This window comes from Octodon degus, unplaced genomic scaffold, assembly GCF_000260255.1.
Source record: "Octodon degus isolate 3935 unplaced genomic scaffold, OctDeg1.0 scaffold00189, whole genome shotgun sequence".
Lineage (NCBI taxonomy): Eukaryota > Metazoa > Chordata > Mammalia > Rodentia > Octodontidae > Octodon > Octodon degus.
The window spans coordinates 3,701,709-3,717,652 of record NW_004524765.1 but is presented as its reverse complement, the minus strand read 5'-3'; the positions used below and the strand labels follow the sequence as shown (position 1 = coordinate 3,717,652).

Below are 15,944 nucleotides of genomic sequence, written 5' to 3'. Positions count from 1 at the left end.
CCTCCTCCTCCTCCTCCTCCTCCTCCTCCTCCTTCTTCTCCTTCTTCTTTTGTATTTAGGACAAGATGTATAGAGTGTACAAGGTCTCACTGCATAGATGGACTCGTAGTGAGCCTCCTGTTTATAGCCTCCCAAATGCTAGGATTATAAGCACTTGCCACCACACCCAGTCTAATCACTGCCTCAGCACACCTCAGGGATGTGGCCAGCACAGCAGGCCTGGGGATTGAACTCCCAGCGCCTGCATGTGCCTAAGCAGGTGATTTAATCCATTGAGCTATTTGACAGGCCCTCATCTCATTCTTTATTATGATGTTCTGCCCCATCTGAGGCCCACAACAATGGAAACAGGAAAACATGGACTAAAACTTGAAATTATGAAACAAATTGTGTATGTCAGGCATTTGTCCTTGCCACAGGAAATCTGACTACCACAGGCACAATGCAGTCAGGTCATTGAACAAGAGGAGTGAACTTCAATATTCTACAGCACAATAGAATAACTATGATTAAAGACTATTAATTCATATATTGAAATAACTGAGTGCTAAATATTCTTACCATAAAGAGATGATGCATGATTAAAGTAATGTTATAAAATAATTAATGCTGAGTTGACCACTACACAGTATACATGCACTGAAATACCACACTGTACTTTATAAATATATATAACTATTGCATATCAATTAAAATCTATCTTCAAAAAATACTTTCACAAAAGGTCCATACTTCATTCATTTAAAAAATGTAAATAAAAATCTGGTACCAGAATAATAATTGTTCATCCTATGGTATTTAGCCAACCTATATGACTAACCATTGTCATTGTTAAAGGCAGCATAAATACTAGTGGTTTTGTTATGCATTTCCTTTTAAAATTATCATCCTGTTATTCTCATAAGGAAAATTTTAAAAGATATCCAGAGTTTAGTTCTGCAAGGAGGTCTATATAAATTCTAATAAAGCATATTACATGGTTCCACTTTAACAAAAGGGCATTTTCTGACTATCATCAAGAACTAAAAAATCAAGTGCTAGAAAGATTGTGGGGGAACGGGATGCTTCTACATTTTTGGTGGGGATGGAGATGGGTACAACCACTATGAAAACCAATACAATGCTTCTTTAAAAAACTAAAAATACAAATTTCATTTGACCCCTCTATACTGTTTTTGTGTATTTTTCTGGTAGAGTTAAAGTTATATGTTACAGTGACTCTATGCACTCATGTTTTGTGTATGTTGTTTTTGAAATATTTTTTTTAAATTTTCATCAGCAGACATTTCAATTACATAATGATTACATTCCTCAAGGAAAAGTGGTACAGGCACATGATACATTTTAATTCCTTCTCTCCTCTTCCCTTTACCTCTCTCCTCCTTTCCATCCCTGCCCCCTTCTCTTCAGCAAAAAAAAAAAAAATCTATCTCCTTATTTCTCATCATCTATCTTTTATAGATAGATGACCCTCATTTATATTTTGAGTTTCTCATGTTTAAAGAAGTACAACTCCAAATAGCTAAATTTTACTATTTAGCAGCCTATATATTCATCAACAGATGAATAGATAAATAAAGCATGATGTATACATTTAGTAGAGTACTACTCAGCCATAAAGAAGAAGAAATTTGAGTCACTTATAGGAAAATAGGCTTTCCTGGGCATCTGTCAAAGATAGCAGAGGGGCAGGTCCTGGTGCTGGATGGTTGAGGCCATCTCCTCAGCAGCTGGTGGCCATTGTGGTCAATCAGGTACTGCTAGGCCACAAGGTGGTGGTTGTGTGCTGTGAGGGTATCAACATTTCTGGCAACTTTTATAGAAACAAGTTGAAGTACTTGGCTTTCCTCCACAAGTGGATGAACACCAACCCATTGTGCAGAACCTACCACTTCTGGGTCCCCAGCCACATCTTCTGGAGGACTGTGCAAGGTATGCTATGCCACAAGACCAAGCTAGGCTCACCTGTCCTGGACCCCCTCAAGGTATTTGATGGGATCCCACCACCCTATGACAAGAAAAAGCAGACAGTGGTTCCTGCTGTCCTCAAGGTTGTGTGCCTAAAGCCAATGAGGAAATTTGCCTACCTGGGCCACCTGGATCGTGAGGTTGGCTGGGCATACCAGGTGGTGGCAGCTATCCTAGAGGAGAAGAGGAAGGAAAAGGCAAAGATCCACTGCAGGAAAAAGAAGCAGATCATGAGGCTACAGAAACAGGCTGAGAAGAATGTGGAGAAGAAAATCAACAAGTTCACTGAGGTCCTCAAGACCCATAGACTTCTTTTTTTTTTTTCCTTTTCTAAATTCTTATTTTATTTATGTTGTTTTGAAACAAGGTTTCACTATGCAGTCCAAGCAGGCCTTGAACTCATTTTGTAGCCCAGGCTGGCCTCAAACTCAGTGATCCTCCTGCCTCAGACTCCCCAGTGTCTGGATTACAGGTGTGTGCCACTATGCCTGGCTCCCTCCCCAAATTCTGAGGTAGAGAAAAGAAGCCAAGTCAGTTCCAAGCCAAGGTACAAAAGCCACCTGAGCCAGGCAAGTCTGAGACTTCACAAAGCTGAGACAGCTGAATACTTGTTTTCCAGACAGTTATAACTGTATTTCAGTCTTTTCAAAAGAGCCCTGGGAGGGTCAGGGAGATGGCTCAGTAGAATAAGTGCCTCCCTGGCAAATGCAAGGGCCTGAGTTCAATCCCTGGTTCTGCAAAAGAAAACCAAAACAAAACAGAAGAGCCCTGGGGCTCCAGACACAAGTACACCTCTGGGCTGGGTCCACTGCTCCAAGTCATAGGTTTAGGGAGCTTTGCACCTTCCTTAGGTTGCTCATTCACCAACAGTGAACCCCAGGACAGAAGATGCAACAAAACAGGACCTCTCCCTCCACAGCAAGTGTTGATTTCAGCTGTGGCATGATGGATAACAATGGAATTCTTCCTCAAAACTAGTTCGACTGGCAGATGAGCTGGCTGATGCATTCACCCCAATAGTCAGGTGAGTCCATCTCCTTGAGGAAGCCCACTCTGTTCTTGGTAGCATGCCAGGCCACAGACAGGTGGAAAGGGTGCAAGAAGCACACAATCTCCTGGAAATGTGCTGCTGGGAAGGCAATCTCATGAATGAGGTCTTCCAGGCAAAGGACACCAGACTTGCCCAAGTGTGCCGTCAGCAGGAAGGTCTTATTCTTGACCTTGTCCTGTCCACATTTCAAAATGAGTTCCTGGATAGACTTCAGATTTGGAAATCCCCAGGTCACATAAGGCTCCACTATCTGCAGCATGTTGAGAGTTTGAGGGTTGACTTTAACAAAGACACCACTGAACAACTTCTTCAGGTGAAGTCTTGCAACAAAGGCTAAGGAATGTTCTTTTTTTTTTTTACTTCAGTACTAGTGAACTCACCCCATTAATACTTTGGAGGTAGACAACAAAGGCCAAGGAATATTCTTTTTTTTTTGACTCCTAATTTTATTATTCAATTTCTTTTTTTCTATTTAAAGTAGTCTTAGGTGGCTGGGAAGCCTGGCCTCCCAAGACCAGAGTCAGTGGAGCTGGTTGTTGGTGTGGAGAGAGGGGGCTAGGGGGGCAGGGAGACCCCACTCTGCTGGTGGTCCTGGGTGGAGAAGTCAGACTGCACTTCACAGAGCCTAGGTGTAGTGGGAAGGGATGAGGCAAGAGCAGCAAGCTGGGGGTACAAGACCCATCTCAGTCCTCAGCTCCATTCTCTTCTACTGTTTCCCCACTGGTGGCATTCTCTGCAGTCTTGGAGGCCTCCTTTTTCTGCTGTTTCCCCACTCAGGCCTCCTTTTTCCACTGTTTTTTTTTTTGGGGGGTTTTCTGACTTGCAGAACTCTGAAGGAGGGCCTTTAGTTCTGCAACCTGGACCTCTATCTCTGACTTGTAGAGGTCGGGCTTAAAGGGACCACTGATTATCCACATGGGGCCATTGGGCCTGAGTAGAACTGTAAATTTAAACTGAGCAAAAAATTCACCATCCTTCTTATAGAGAACATTAAGTGGTTGCAGCAGCTCATGTTTAGCACAGTCTACCACACCCTTCTGAGCCTTCTTCTCATCTTCAAATGCTCTTAAAGTAAATGGCATAGCATTAAACACCTCTCCACCTCACTGAAAAAGGCACATGAAGTTTTCATTTTCAGGTCATACTGTTTGGAGGGGTCTCATTTGTAAATGGCGGTTCTCTGTCCTGCTTCCTTAGTCTTGCTCTCTCCTGAGCTGACAAGAACATCCACAACATATACTTCATGTACCTCAAATTCAGTCTTTTCATGGTCCTTCTTCTGCTAATCTGTGGGATTCTGGATGATGGTCTTCTCTCCATTGATGACATGCTGCTTCAACTGATGTGATAGCATACCTTCTATTGGTGTGTAATTAAATGAATGAGCAACTTTTTTCCAGGCTTCTGTCACTTGTGTGTTCTGGTTTCCAGGTATGACTAAACGTAGGGCAGCTTCAGCACATAGGTGAGCTGCCTTAATGACATCTGCTTTCCTCCCTGTTACTTTGGTCCCCTGAGGCACACCAATGACAAAAGTGTGAGCCACATTAGCAATGAAGCCATCCACATGAACACCAAGGTCAATTTTTACCAAGTCACCTTCCTTGAGAATATAATCCTGGTCACTCTTCAAAGGGGAGAAGTGGCACAGTTATTTACTTAAATGCTAGCTGGAAAGGCAATACTTTCTTCATTTCCTTCTCTTTCTTGAAGATTTTTCCTGTCTCTTCCATAATCATGGCATCATGTTTCTCACACAGGCTCAATACTGACACACCTGAGCTGGATGCTTCCACCAAAGCTTGAATACTCAGTTGGCGATGTCACCCCCCATCTTATACTTGGTCATGACCAGGTCTTCAGCGATAGTTTACTCCTGCTGCTCGGCCTCGCCTGACATCTTCCTACTACCACCACTGCAGCTTCGCTTCCCCTGAGCTGCTGACTCCGTTTCCCTTCCCAGCCACAGGCTGCGGCCCCCGAGGAATGTTTATCAGGTGCTTCCAAAGCGCAAGGTTTCACTTCTAGTCATTTCACGTGCACCTAGTCACGCCACTGCGGCCAGGAATCATGAAGGAAAGATTCCAGTCGCTGAAATCTGATCTCTTTTACCTTCCTCTCTTTCTTTGCCAAAAGTGCCTGCTTTGCCTGGGTGGTTTTGAGGGCTTGATGAGCCTTCCTCTTTTTCAGAAGATTTTCTGGAACCAAGGGGATCTTTTCTCTTTGCTCGTCGTCCGCGATCTTTCCAGCATAAGAGTTACTGCTCAACCCACGGACTTCTGGTCTGAGCCCAATAGAAACTGTTTCTGCCTCAAAAAACAGAAAAATAGATCCATCAGATACAGAAGATTAAGTACACATGATTTCTCTTATATGTAAAGTCCAAACTATGACTAATTTCAAGGACAAAATAAAGAGGAAATAATACAAAACCGGGAAATTGATTGTGGAGACAGGAAGAGTTCTGGTGGCTGGGGATCAGGAGGAACACGAGTGAGGGAAGAGAAGTAAAGTGATTAAGAGGTCATATGTATGTGCACCAATTCCTGATGACAAAAGTAATCATTACATATCACAAACATAGATTAATGAAAAATAAACTTAAAAATCAACAAGAGATATTTCCCAGGATTTTATGTGAACCAAATGGGATCACATAAAATACTATTTGAAAAAGCAGAGCACATTGATATCCCCTCCACCTACACACTCTTCTCTAGCAACTCCCACAGCTCTAACCTTGCCTGGGTGTGCAATATTCCTTCCCTGATGGCTATTAAAGCTTTTCCTCAATAACTAAAGACTGAGATGCCAGAAGTGTCTGTTGAATCAGGAGTACTCCATTCCAAAATTCCTGCAGAGCTGCAAGCTTCATGGTGTTCCCTTGGTTCACATTCTGATGCAAAAGACAAAAGCTTAAGGAAGCAGCAGCCATCTCCTTCAGAAGCCAGGCTTGCATCTCAGGGAGCTTCTTGCACAGTACTAGACATAATTGCTAGAAGCCATGTAATTGTTAGAGGTAAAATGAAAGAAAGGTGTCATTTTGTGTCCAGAAAAACAATGGAAGATCACATCTTCTGAAGTGTACCAAATCTTGGTGGATGAACAGACTGTCAGATACTGTGCAGTACTGCGTTTTCATCAGGCATAATGGAATCTGGATGGATCTACCTTGGATTGAAAAGCTCCTCCATTGTGAAAAGGAGTTTGATGTAACTGGGCTTAGTGGGTAGGAGGGCCATGCTCTGTCTCAATGATTTGGACATATAAATGTGAGAACAGAGCTGTCCAGAAGAGACATTAGGGGGACCATAAATGTAAACAGCATATATCTCTTCTTAAGAGAATAAAAAATAGTTTAAAACCCCTTGAACAACACAGAAATTCACTTCACAAAATAAAAGGAACTCAACAATAAAATTCACCAACGTTAAATAATGTTGTCTTCAAATTAGTTATTTAGATTACTAGATGTAAGTATGCAAATTTAGAGTAAAATATGTTTTCTTTTTCTTTTTCCTTATTTGCATGTTTATATCAGGTAATCTAAACAACTAACTTGAAAATAATACTATGTAATATTAAGAGCACTGTAGAATTCCTATTATTTTTGTTCAATGAAATTCTATATCATTCTTTCTCTTTCTTTTCTTTCTTTCTTTCTTTCTTTCTTCTTTCTTTTTTTCTTTTTTTTTTTTTTTGTGGTACCGGGGATTGAACTCAGGACCACGTGCTTGCCAGGCAAGTGCTTATTCTACTGAGCTGTCTCCATGGCCCTCTATATTGTTTCTAATATTTTCTTCTTTTATGATTTCAGATTTTCTTTATTTTTTATTAATTTTATTGAGAAACAAATAGGAATGAGACAGTTTCAAAACTGATTAGTAGGACAGTTTCTTTTTTTTTTCTTAACATTTATTTATTTATTTATTGTGTGTGTGGTCAGCTCAACCCACCAGGTGGCGGGGCTGGCTGGCATGTGGTGCTGGGAGATTGAACCATGGTCCCTGTGCTTTGCTTAGCTTAGCTTGTTCTAAGTAGGTGCTTTAGACAACTGAGCCATCTCACTAGCCCTAGGACAGTTTCAATAATTAATACATTGCATATTGTTGTCTTCTTAGTGGTTATTCATAGTACAACATGCAGACATGATAGCCTGTCCACAAACACTATTAGTACAAATCTTTCTATTCGTTGAATTAAAAGTAGCTGTATAGCTATCCTATTTTGTATATACTGATACAAAATGGTCTTTCATTTGTATCTCCTTGTTTTGTTTAGTTGTCTGAGAAGGGTATTCCATTACCATTTAAATATTGTAGATGCATGAATGCAGCAAAATATTCCAATATAGTCCAGTAGTCCATAATAGTAGTGGGTTACCCGTAGGACTGGCAATGTCAGAAGTTGTTGATCTGAGCTTTTTACATTTCAGTGTATTAATATGGTTTTACTTTGTTTTTATACTTTTCTACTGGGTGGTTAAGATTGAGATAAAGCAAGACCTATACAACAAGAAATGTAACTCTTGCATGTGACAAAGTCAGTCCAATCCCCTCAAGATTTACCCTGAAACCCTGTACAGGAGTTTGTAGATCCTTTGTTAGTTTCAGTCATGTGGATGAATCATGGCCATTGCTTGACCAATTTACTCTCTGTAAAAGCCTCAGAGAATGTTTTCTCTACATTTGACTCTCCTTAGACATACTCCACATCATCAATCACTTTCCTCTGTAGCCCCATAATCTCCTTGATGAGAAAATTTGGGACACAACTGAATTACAAGATGCTGCAGTACAGATTCTCCTATGTCCTGAATCCTTGCTGACCTTGAAAGGCTAGGGCCAAAACGTTAGCTGTCCTTGTAGCCTTTCTTTTTCTCTAATTTTTGGTCTGCAAACTTAAGTTGTTAACCTTCCAGAAGAGAAGCTTAATCATATTATTACCCTATAACATAAGCAGATGAGCTTAACCTCACAATCTGTCAGAATAAGAAAAAGTTATAAGAAACTAAAAATAAGAAAAAAATTAAGCATTAACTGCTCTTTTCAATAGATCAGGAGATAAAATTACTATTATTCAAGTTATTTTGTATATACATATAAATATACTTTTTTTTTCTTTTTTTTCTTTGATCACTACCACTTTTCCTTCACTTTGAAGAGGTTCTTTCCCTTTCACATTATTTATTTGACCTTTCAGATTTTACATGCTCTTTGAGATTTTTTATGCAAACATCATATTGACAAGTTGTTGTTAATGTTAAGTAGTCTTACGGCAATTGTTTCCATGATTATTTATATATATGCCTTAAACTGGGAATAGGAGAAAAGTGTATAGTTAGCCTTCAATTTAAAGTTCATTAAGTTAAAAGCAAGTTGTCAGAAACTTAGGCTAATTTTCCACACACTTTATTTGAAGTTAATTGTATGATAAAATGATGCACGGTAATAAAGATAACTGTTATTAAGGCTCTGATGGGGTTTTGGCTGGCAGACTGTTAAAAGAATTGCCTTCTTTTCATTAAGATTCCAAGCAGGCACAGGTCATGTATAAGGTGAATATCAATTAGCCTAAATGTTTGGGTCCAGAAGTATTTTCAAATTTGATATTTTAAAATTTGTGAATACTTGCACATATATAATGAATATGTTGGTGGATGATCCTAGGTCTAAATACAAAATTTATTTGTTTAATGCACACAACATAAACAAATAATATATATAGGATGAAAATAAATTTACAGTATTTTTACTGCATATGCAATTTGACTACAACATGTCACTTGGGATAACAAAACATAGGATTCTCACGTATATTTTGCCAGTCCAGTGATCAAACAGTTCTGGGGGCCCACCCACTGGAATTTCCCTCCAGCCAGCACACAGGATCCTGTGTGGAATGAAGCAGTCAACTGTCACACCTTCCTTCAGTGGCTACACCTGGTGCACAAACCTCCAGCAGAATTCCCAACAGCAAAGAGACTGGAGTTGAGACCCAGCCATCTAATCCAGGAGCAGAACGTTCTGCCAGTGGGCCACAGCAGGTTCACTTCCATGGGCTGCAACAGAAAGAAACAGAGCACAGCAGCCAGATCCTAGCCAGGCCCAGCTTGGTGAGTTCCATCTTCGTAGATCTGGACTTGATAAGCTGAGACACACAGCTAGACTCAGATCTATGAGAACATCCTCTCTCTCTCTCTCTCTCTCTCTCTCTCTCTCTCTCTCTCTCTTTCTCAGAGGCAACAGGTAACCATGTGAACTACTCTGCCTGGAAGACTCCAGGTAAATCAAGGGGTGGAGATCAGTCGCAATTTAGGGGAGTTAATTTAAATAAAAATTCCAAATTTAATGTCTGCTTAGCTATACTGTCATAATATTTGGTCCTATGGTCTAAAATACAAACCCATCAATTACAAAAGTTTGTCAACTACTAAATCTTACTGTCCATTATTAGTGCTGCTACTTGTAGTATTGTAAATATAAAACTGAGACTGTTTTAACCACAAAATCTCTCTTGGATAATGATATCAGTAGGTGCTAAGGTAATAACTGCACCAAAACTCTACACCACCCATCAAAGGACAATGCTATACAAAATGACAAACAGGAGGAGGAAACTGCATTCTCAGGCCTCAAGGAAATGCAGAACAAATGCAAGGCACACTAGCATAGAAGAATTTGGAAGTCACACACCTGAAATCTCTGAAATAACAGCATCCTAAGTAAAGAAAAAACTGCAGAAAGGTATAAAGGAAATCAGATCAGAAATAATTTCTGAAGTAAAAAAATAAATGATAACTATAATGAAAGAATTATTAAGTGCTTCTAAAGAAAACACTAATAAAAATAGAGGACAATAGAAAAATGATGGAATTCTTTAATGAGCAACATAGGAAGGAAATAGAATACATGAAGCAGATTTAAAGAGATATACAGGGGGTCAGGAAGATAACTCAGTAGAATAAGCACTTTCCTGGCAAGCACAAGGGCCTCAGTTCAAACCTTGGTTCTACCAAATTAAGTAAATAAATAAATAAAAATTTAAACATAAAGAGATATACAGGAATTTAAACCTTTAATCACAGACTGGCAAAAACGTTTGAATGAAAGTGAAGATAGACTTTCAGACCTTGAAGACACCACTGCAGATAGTAAAAAGGTAAGAAAAGATCTATTAAAGACAACTAGAGGGGCTGGAGAGATGGCTCAGTGGTCTAAAGCTCCTACTTGGAACAAGCTTGGCAAAGCACAGGGACCATGGTTTGATCTCCCAGCACCACATGCCAGCCCCGCCCCCTGGTGGGCTGAGCTGACCACACACACACACACACACACACACACACACACACTAAATAATTGTAAAAAGTAAATAAATAAATAAATAAATAATAAAAAACAACTAAAATGCAGAAAAAGAAAATAATTGAGCATCTGTAAGATGATGCAAAGGTGAAAAACATAAGAAAAAAAAAGTAATAGGCAGCAAGGAGAAAGACAATACAAATGATATCAAAAGAATATGCACAGAAGTAATAGAAGAAAACTTCCCAAATGTGGGGAAACAACCTGACATTAAGGTAAGGCAGCCATATAGAACTCCAAATAACATCAGCCCAATTAAAACCACACCCAGACATAAAATAATCAAGAACCCAGAAATTTAGCACAAGAGGGGTATACCAAAAGCCAATGGAGAAAAGTAACAGATCATATTTAAAGAAAAACCTATCAGAATAATGGCAGTTTTCTCCTCACAAACCATCAAGTCAAGAAGACCATGAAAGGTCCAGTCAAATAGCTCAGCAGATTAAAGAGTCTGTTAAGGCAGATGCAGAGGCTGAGAGTTTGATCCCCTGGCAGGCCAAGCTGGCCCCACCCCTGGAGAACACTGAGACAGCGATTGAGACTGGGTGTGGTGTGCACACCTATAATCCCAACACTTGGGAGGCTGCAAACAGGAGGATCACTATGAGTCCAATCTACACAGTGAAATCCTATACACTCTGTACACCCTGTCCTAAATATAAAACAAAAAGAAAAAAAGAAAAGAAAGAAAGAAGAGCATTGAGCAAAATACTTCAAGTCTTGCAAGAAAAAAATTCCAACCCAGACTGATATTCCCTGCAAAGCTCTCTCTAAAGTTAAACATAAGCGAATACATCTCAGTTATAGCCATCAATGTAAATGGACTCAATTCACCAATTAAAAGAGTAGGCTAGCAGAGTGGATTAGGAAACAAAATCCAACAATGTGCAGTATACAAGAAACACACTTAGGGGGCTGGGGAGATGGTTCAATGCAATAAACACTTCCCTGGCAAGTGCAAGGGCCTGAGTTCATTCCCCAGTTCTGCCAAAAAAAAAAAAAAAAAAAAAACAAGAAACACACTTAACTCATAAAGAAATTCATAAGCTCAAAGTCAAAGGATTGAAAACAGCACCACATGACCCATGACCTCAGAAATAAGCAGGTGTTGGGGCCAGGGAGATGGCCCAGTGGAATAAGTGCTTCCCTGGCAAGTTCAAGGACCTGAGTTCCATCCCCAGTTCTCCCTCCCCCCCCCCGAAAAAAGAAGCAGGGGTAGGACCCACCAGCGGCCTGGCTCCTGGAGAGCCACCACAGCCATTATGTGACTCTGCGCTGCCCAGGCTTCCATCCCCGGACCCTGCCTGCCACGCCTTTTCCTTCTTGACCAGGTCCAGGCTGTCTCACAGGTCTCGGCATGGATCTGAGAGAAACTGAGCTTTCCCCCACACATCTCTGGCAGGATTGGGAGAGAAAAAGGGAAAAAAAAAAAAACACCGGTAGGCAGGACCCCGGGGAAGGAGCGGCCCTGCTCTGCCTGCATGCCCCATCAGCCTGTCTGTGACCTCTGGGCAGGCCAGTTTCTGCCTAGGTTTGCTTGGTGCCCCAAGAAGGCCCAAGTCCTATCCCCATGCAGGTCAGCTGACCATGGCTTTCTTGGTGTCACATTTGGAGATGAGCACTGAGAATGATGAACCAGTTGAAACGAATGAATATGTTGGAAATCCAGAATATAAGTGGCCAAAAGTGAAAAGTCTTCACAAGGATCCTAGGCAAGAAGCAAAGATTGGTAAAGCTCGTGATTGGGATTGCAAGGTAAAGAATCCCCTGCAAAGGCCTAAGGTGAAAAGAATGAAGACCTAAATGTCATCATAGAAAAGATTAGTAGAACTAAGAACATGGAAAATATGACAGAACAGGATGATGAGGCATCTGAAGAAAGCTTATATTTGAACTCAAAGCCTGTTACCCACCAAACTACACCTATAGAACAGAAAAGCAATGAACAAATCAATTGTGTGGAGAATAGTAATGGAAACTCTTATAGCAGTCCACAGCAGAAAACCAGTGATGTTAAAAATTCTCAGAAATGTGATAAGTGTGAGAAGTCCTTCAAATATAATTTCCATCTTGTTCACCATAAAATTATGCACACTGGGGAAAAATGCTGTGAGTGTCATGACTGTGGAGGAACTTTCCAGAGTAGCTCCAGTCTTTAAGTCTACAAGCGGATCCATACTTGGCAGAAGTCATACAAGTGTGATGAATGTGGAAAGGCTTATATGTCCTATTCCAGCCTTATAAACCCAAAAGCACCCATTCTGGGGAGAGGAACTCTAAACGTGATGAGTGTGGAAAATCCTTCAATTATAGCTCCATTCTAAACAAGCATAAAATGATCCACACTGAAGAAAAGCCATATGAGTGTGGTGAGTGTGGCAAGGCCTTCAGAAATAGTTCTGGTCTCCGAGTCCACAAAATGATACACACAGGAGAGAAACCTTATGAATGTGACATCTGTGGGAAAACTTTTAGTAATAGCTCTGGCTTGAGAGTCCACAAAGTGATTCATACAGGTGAAAAGCCCTATGAATGTGATGAATGTGGGAAGGGATTTATTACTTGCAGAATACTTCTAAATCACAAAAGCATCCACTTTGGAGATAAACCATATAAATGTGATGAGTGTGAGAAACCCTTCAATTATAATTCTCTCCTCATTCAGCATAAAGTCATCCACACTGGAGAGAAATGTTATGAATGTGGCAAGGTCTTCAGAAACAGCTCGAGCCTCATAGTGCACAGAAGGATTCACATGGGGAGAAACCTTATAAGTGTGATGTCTGTGGAAAAGCTTTCAGCTATAGTTCAAGCCTTGCAGTTCATAAAAGCATTCACCCAAGGAAGAAAGCCCATGAATGCAAAGAATGTCGCAAATCCTTCAGTTATAACTCTCTCCTTCTACACCTTACATATGTGATGTGTTTGGGAAGACTTTCAGAAAAAATTCAGGCCTAAAAGTCCACTGGAGGCTTCATATTGGGGAAAAACTATACAAGTGTGAAGTGTGTGGGAAAGCATAGATCTCACACTCTGGCCTCAAAAATCACAAAGGTATCTATTTAGAGGAAAAGCCATATAAATGTAGCTAGTGTGAGAAATCCTTCAACTATAGCTCTGCCCTTGAACAGCATAAAAGAATTCATACTAGGGAGAAAACTTTTGGGTGTGATGAGTGTGGAAAAGCCTTCAGAAACAATTCAGGCCTTAATGTACATAAATGAATCCACACTGGGGAGAGACCTTAAAAATTAGAAGAATGTGGGAAAGCATACATCTCACTCTCAAGCCTTGTAACTCGTTAAGTGTCCACCCTGGGAAGAAGCACTTTAAGTGTGATGAGTGTGAGAAAGCACTTATCGTATACTGAATTCATAAATCACAAAAAACTCATCTTGGAGAGAAGCCCTACAAATGTGGCATATGAGAAATCTTTTAATTACACCTCATTTGGGGGCTGGGGAGATGGCTCAGTGGAATAAGCGCTTCCCTGGCAAGCACAAGGGCCTGAGTTCAATCCCCGGTTCCACAAAAAAAAAAAAAAAAAAAAAAAAAAAAAAAAAAAAAAAAAAAAATTACACCTCACTTCTTTCTTAGTACAAAAGGGTACACACTAGAGAGAAACACTATGAATATGGTAGATGTGAAAAGGTCTTCAGAAACAGCTCAAGCCTTAAAGTTCATAAAAGAATACATACTGGAGAGAAGCCCTATGAATGTGATGTGTGTAGAAAAGCCTGGGTCTCACATTCCAGTCTTATTAATCATAAAAGTACCCACCCTGACAAGACACTCTATACATGAGATGAATGTGGTAAGTCTTTTTTCTCAAGCAGAATTCTTATAAGCCATAAAAGAGTCCTAAGATGGAGAAACACTTCAAGTGTGTTCAGTGTGGAAAATCTTTCAGTTATAGCTCTCTCTTTTCTCAGTACAAGAGGATCCATACAGGGGAGAAACCCTATGTATGTGATAGATGTGGAAAGGCATTTAGGATCAGTTCAGGCCTCACAGTGCATAAAAGGATGCACACAGATGAAAAACCTTATGGATGTGATGAGTGTGGGAAGGTGTATATCTCACACTCAAGTCTTATCAACCATAAAAGTGTTTACAATGGGAAGTAGCCCTACAATTGTGAGTGTGGGAACTCCTTCAATTACAGGTCAGTCCTTGACCAGCACAGGAGGATCCACACTGGGAAGAAGTCATACTGATGTAATGAGTGTGGAAAACTATTTAATATCAGATCAAATCTCACTAAGCTTAGAAGAATTCATACCGGAGAAGAACATTTAAATGTGCTAAATGTGTAGAGTCAGTGTAGCACATCCTAGATGAGGCTGTATGAGGGAGGGATTCTTTTGGATGGGACCAGGATGCAGATGCCTCTGTGGGAGGCAGAGCTTACCAAGTCTCAAAAAACTTATGTGGAAGAGAAACTGTATGAATGTAAAAAAATTTCTGAGGTCCTTATTCACAGCTTGCAATTTTCATAGTATAAATGAAACCTTTCTACATAATCATAAGTAATCATTTTTGTGATTTTCACACAGCCAGCAAGGAAGGCTCATTTCAAGATAGCTGAACCCTTTTGGAATATAAGATAGTCTACAGTGGAAATTTAAAGTATCAGAGTGAGACGACCCGGGCCCGCCGGATCCTGAACAGACCCAGAGTGCAGGCCTGGTGAGTGAGTGAGACAACCCAGGCCGCGGGATCCTGAACAGACCCAGAGCGTAGGCCTGGCGAGTGAATGAGACGACTGGGCGTCCGGGGATCCCATCTGACCTAGGCTGCATGAAGGCCCAGCACGGAACCCTTCAGCAGAACTCCCTGCAAAGAGGCTAGAGGCAAGACCCACCCAGCTGATTCAGGAGCAGAACATCTTGCCAGAGAGACACAAAGGGTTCAACTCTAACACCTGCAGCAGAAAGAAGTGGAGTACAGCAGCCAGATCCAAACAACACCCACCTGGAGGAATCCGAACTTCATAGATCCTGACCTGGTGCTAAGGTAATAACTCTATCTAAGTTCTACACCAAAGGTCAGAAGACAGGTATACAAAATGACAAAGAGAAGAAACAAAATGCAGGTTCAGGCCCCGAGTCCACCCAGTACAAATGCAAAAGACACTGGCACTGAGGAAACTGGAAATCACCCACCAGATATCTCAGAAATAATAGCGTTGACAGTAAAGAATCAACTGCAGAAAGGTATACAAGAAATAATTTCGGAACTAAAAAATGTGGTAACTATAATCAAAGAAGTACTAAGTGCTTCTAAAGAATACACTGACAAAAAAATAGAGGAGAATATAAAAATGATAGAACCCCTGAATAAACAATTTAGGAAAGAAATAGAATCTATGAAACACGTTCAAAGTGATATACAGGAAATTAAAACCTCAATCACAAGCTGGCAAAACCGTTTGCGTGCAAGAGAAAATAGACTTTCTGACCTGAAAGATACCATTGCAGCTAGTGAAAAAGTAAGAAAAGATCTCTTTAAAACAACTAGGATGCAGGAAAAAATAATTCAATACCTGCAAGACAATG

The 15,944-nt window shown here is 40.5% G+C and overlaps 4 pseudogenes; 2 read left to right on the top strand and 2 right to left on the bottom strand.

Annotated features, from left to right (window-relative positions):
• Window positions 1-2,276, top strand: part of LOC105743930 — a 6,321-nt pseudogene extending 4,045 nt beyond the window's left edge.
• A 666-nt stretch (window positions 2,277-2,942) lies between these two features.
• Window positions 2,943-9,469, bottom strand: LOC111813452 (annotated as a pseudogene).
• Window positions 3,555-4,919, bottom strand: LOC101571821 (annotated as a pseudogene).
• A 2,517-nt stretch (window positions 9,470-11,986) lies between the features above and the next one.
• Window positions 11,987-14,885, top strand: LOC101571422 (annotated as a pseudogene).
• The last annotated feature ends 1,059 nt before the right edge of the window (window positions 14,886-15,944 follow it).